Genomic DNA, 4930 nt, shown 5'->3' on the forward strand with positions numbered 1-4930 from the left:
TACTTGCTGAAATAATAAATCAATTATACAAGAAAATAACTTGGAGACATCAAAGTAGAGAATCAGTGGTCTCTAGAATGTTGCTCAAGCTAAAGATCAATGAAGAAAGTGCTGATGTAAAAACAGTGAGAATTAACATTATAATCAATCCCAAGAAAAATGAATAGTTAAAAATATAATGCTATAATATAAGAATTAACCTAGAGGCAAAAAGCTGTTAAACTCTTCCTGCTTGAGTACACTGAACTATTACCTATTGGTAAAACATTTACTACAGCCAACACTAGGCATAGTGTAGTATTAACATGCAGTTAAGCCAGCCAGATCTGTCATCCCAACTACTCAGGAAGCTGAGTCAGGAGGATCAGAAGTCCAAGGTCAGTCCGAGAAACTTAATAAGGGTCTGTCTCAAAATAAAATAAGAAAAAAGGACAGGGCTGCAAATGTACATGGCTTGCCTAGCATGCATAAAGCCTTAGGTTTAACTGCCAATATTGCAAAAATAAATTATTTAGATGACACTAAATATGATTCATTTGACACCACTTTGTTTCCTGTACTAACTCAGAAAAATATAATTATAGAAGATAATCTTCATAATTAAAATCAAGTTACTTAGGGGAAAATCAAAATACGCTAATTACAAGTCAGTCATCTGTAAAGTAAACTTAACAATTCTACTACTACAAACAAAAACATTTCCACAAACCACAAGATGGAATAAAGTCCATTTAAAAGTTTATTTTACTTTTATTAGTTTTTAAAACTCAACAGGCAAAGTACGTGTTTCATTATGGCATTTTTACACCTACTTTGTTTTTGTTGGTGCGCCTCTGGCTCCCCACCCTACCCTCTCAGTCCCCACTAACCTCCCCTTCTGTTTTCCTATTAACTTAAAAGAAGTTATTAAAATAAACATTTATAGTCAATATAATCTTACAAGGTAAGCAATAGCCAGGTACAGTAGCACATATCCAATCACAGCACTCAGGAGGTAGAGGCTGGAGGATTTCTGAGATCAAAGTCAGCCTGGTCTACACAGTAAGTTCCAGGCCAGCTGAGGCTACAGGGAGACCCTGCCTCAAAAAAAACAAAACAAAACAAATCAAAACAACAACAACAAAAAAGGTAAATAATACAGGAAATGATAATCTATCCCCTACATATTCAAACTACCAACAGTGAATCTTCAGCACAACCTAAATAGGTTTTTCCTTAAAATCCTGTGCATGTGTGTGTTCAATCGTGCGTATACAGCTGAAGTTTTGGTTTTCCTTTCTTACAAGTGTTTCCTTTCTCACTTTTCCCTCATGCATTTATTTACAGCAGTTTAGATTTGGAGGCAAAATGGTTTATAAGAAAACAACAGACAAACATAAGGATTCCCTAAACCAAGTAAATTTAACCACCACCAGCAAAAGGGTAGGGAAAAACAAAGAACGTTAGTTTCCCTTTATGTTTTTTCTTTGGTTGGGTTTTCTTCACCCAGAAGGCCCAAACTGGAAGAATGGCTTGTATAAGATACAATTCCAACATCCAATTGAAATGTATTGGACTACACAGGACTTACACTGCCTTTTTTAAATCTATTTTTCCAAAAAGGAAAGAAGAATGTCCAAGGGGGAACAGATTATAACAAAACTTATGCCACAAAACACACATGACACATAAAGTTTTAAGAGGTGGGGGGTTGTTTCTTTGCTTGTTTTTTGAGATGGGGTTTCCCTGTAGCCCCAGCTGGCCTGGAACTCACTATGTACAATAGAGTTTTTAAATAAATGCAACTGAGCAAAGCATGGTGGTGTGCTCTTATGTAATCCCAACAGCTGGGAGGTGGAGGCAGGGGAATCAGGAATTCAAGGCCAGTCTCACCTATACAGTGAGTTAGAGGACAGCTTAGGATACATTAGACCCTTCTCCAAAAAGAAAAAACTACAAATAATGATAAAGTGATTAATCAGACAAATTGTTTTAATGAGACACAATGAGACTTAGAAGAATATTTAAAGAAAATGAAGCTTTAGAAAACACTAAAAAAAAATGCTGTCTTCAAACAGGAAGGACTACAGAGAGCCAATGCCCAGTGAACAGTTGAAGAGAACAAGTGGCCATGGGCCAGAGATAAAATAGCCTTTCCTCAAATAGCAGTTTCCCTTTCTTACCCAGCATCAAATTACCACAATAATGCTTAGACTACCCAACAGCCTCCTCTGTGGCCTCTCTCCTTCACCCTGGGCCAGTCTATCCTTCTGGTTCTAATCTTACAGGCTAGGTTTTTCCAAGAACTTTCTTAGGGCTAAGAAGTGCTTCAGCTCCTGCCCACAAATTCATGGGAAATCTGAATCCCCAGCACCTCTCAATACAACTGTATTTGAAGGCAGTTTCTCTGAAGAAATAATAAAGGTGGAATGGGGGTGCCTTACAATTCAACTGGCATCCTCTTAAGAAGGAATTAGGTCGACACAGACACAGAGGGAAGACCACAGGAAAACAGAGACATGTGCCATCTACAAGCCATGGAGACAAGCCTGGGCAGAAACCTGCCACATTCAACATATATTTTAGACTGGCAGCCCAGCAGCCCTTAGAACTGAGGAAATGGCTTTTTGTATCAGCCATCTTCATTATGCTATTTGTGGAAGCATCTCTAGTAAACTAAAGCAGATTCTGGGGTCCCTCAGTCCGGTTTCCTTTTAATACATACCCAAACTATGAAACTTTGGAAGCAAGCAATGGGTAGAAGCTACAAAAGTTTTGAAGTGCTTAACAGCAAAGCCTGGATTCCTCAAAGAGACTGGGTGGAAGCAGGGACATTATGGATGTTCCTGGTTGAGGTCTCAGATGGAAACAAGCTGGAAAAAAACCAGCACTCAGCCTATATACTTCACTGCTGTCCATCACTTTCCCTTCCCCATCCAAAAATTTCCCTAGACAGAAATCCCTGATCCACACTAGAAAGATACAAACTGAAATCCAGCTTACCTCCTGCTGCTTTGCATCTATGTTGCTATGCCGTTTCTTAATGTAATTCATATGTTATACTTCGTGTAAACAACAGCAAAACCTGGATCAGTCTCCTCATGTGTAAAGATCTAAGACCCTTTATCTGCCTCTCTGTGAAACTCCAGGCCATACTTAAAAGCTTTCTGTGTAACCTTGAAGACAGTAACTTCCAGATCACCATCTTGTATTTATATTGCATTCTGCCAGTCCCTAACCCAATACAAGACGCCTCGTAAGCTACCTAATACTATCTAGTAACTACCACAATCTTTTCTGCAAGTATTTCACTTAAAGATACCTGATTAATTAGAATTGATTTCTTTATCCAGAAGTAGGTATTTCTTCATTCCTTTTTCTACACATGGAACCCCACTAAAGTTATTTAATCACAATATAATCATTTTTACCATACTAAACATCATTTCTCAAATTTTTGTAAATATTCTTCTGTGCACAATACTTCTTTACAAGAGAAAACAGTATCGTATCATGAACCTGATGTTTGATACAAAGGAATTATATCCAAAGAAATCCTACCTTACGTCTATTTTTTTAAAAACTTATATAAATGGAGAATACATTATCTTTCAACATGCACCACCCAATGAACCTAAATTCACTGAGAAGTTATGTGCTTCTTCATTGTGAGGGCAATCATTCTCTGGCAGGTAGGGTGTTCCTTCCAGCACATTAAGAGCCATAGCCAGTCCAGTATGTCAACTCTGCCTCAAAATATTTGATGAAATTCAAAGTACATTGGCCATATTATATATGTACAAAATGGAGCCAATCTGCAACTCCACTCAGTCAAGTCTATGATAACAGAGTTGGCATGTCATCTCCAGAAAATAGGCTTTCTCTAACTCAGGACGCTTACCTCCCCAGCAACTCAGTGTTGGTTGGCAGCTTCCAAATCCCTTAATCTTAACTCCAGACAATGGGTCTGTTTTCTTCATTTGTAAAGCAATTTCCTTACCCAATCAGTTAAAAGTAGAAAGTGCCAACCAGGGCTGAGTCAATCAAAACTACATTTTAGAGATTTCTATCACTCCCAACCTGCAGAGATACAAACTCTAATACCTCACAGTCTACCTGCATTCCAAAAGCATCTGAAATGCAAAGACAGTCATCCACAAGGGCCCAGCAGATGAAAGTCTATGTGAGAGGAATATGGAGCACCCTTAGAACATTAATGTGAATTCCCTCCCCAAGCCACAACTATCCAGGTACTCTGTTAAAAAGTACAGCAAGAAAGAAGGAAAGGAAACCAGAAACAAAAAGAAGAAATTCAGGAAGTTTCTAGGGAGGAAAGGAGCACACAACAGGTACAGCCCATACAGGATTAACATGCTAAGAATAAGTTCCATCAGTTTCTGTTTATTTTAGCAAAGGAGGCAAGGATGAAGAGCTGTCAGTGAGGGGCTCCCAAATCAGCTTTACAAGTTACACATAACAGCACTTGTACCATAGTACAAGTTCAAACGGACGTCATTCCAATTTTATTAGTTTTAGATGCAATTGTTTATCCAGAATCTACAAAACGCTAAAATATCTAGTATATGAACAGATTATCTGGCCTTGCAAATCGTTCCACTGTTCGTTACGACCAAAGTCTACATGTAGAGTTCTTAAGCCCCCAGAGCCAATATTTCAAAAATAGATGTTATTTCATAAAGGGTCAAAGGCAACATAAAAGAAAAACGCCTAAGGACATACAAAGGGGATGTTGACAGCAAGGCTGTCACCAGTAGGTCACTTCTTCCCCTTTGGACACTGAAAGAACAGTTTTCCTTCTGGCTGGTGAACTCTGATGCTAGGAAGGAAACCCAAGCCTCAGTAGCGCCTCCTCCCTGCAGCACCCCGTCCCACTGGCCTCCACCTCCTCCCGCAGCGCCCCCGCCCACCTCTTCTCCCCTCCCCCCATCCT

The 4930-nt window shown here is 39.1% G+C and overlaps 1 protein-coding gene across 16 annotated transcripts in view; it reads right to left on the reverse strand.

Annotated features, from left to right (window-relative positions):
- The window catches only part of Mpdz (multiple PDZ domain crumbs cell polarity complex component), a 218880-nt gene that overhangs the window by 212281 nt on the left and 1669 nt on the right, over nt 1–4930 (reverse strand). The gene's annotated exons all lie outside the window — the stretch shown is intronic.

Source organism: Nannospalax galili, unplaced genomic scaffold (genome assembly GCF_000622305.1).
Source record: "Nannospalax galili isolate Female #2095 unplaced genomic scaffold, S.galili_v1.0 scaffold663, whole genome shotgun sequence".
NCBI lineage: Eukaryota > Metazoa > Chordata > Mammalia > Rodentia > Spalacidae > Nannospalax > Nannospalax galili.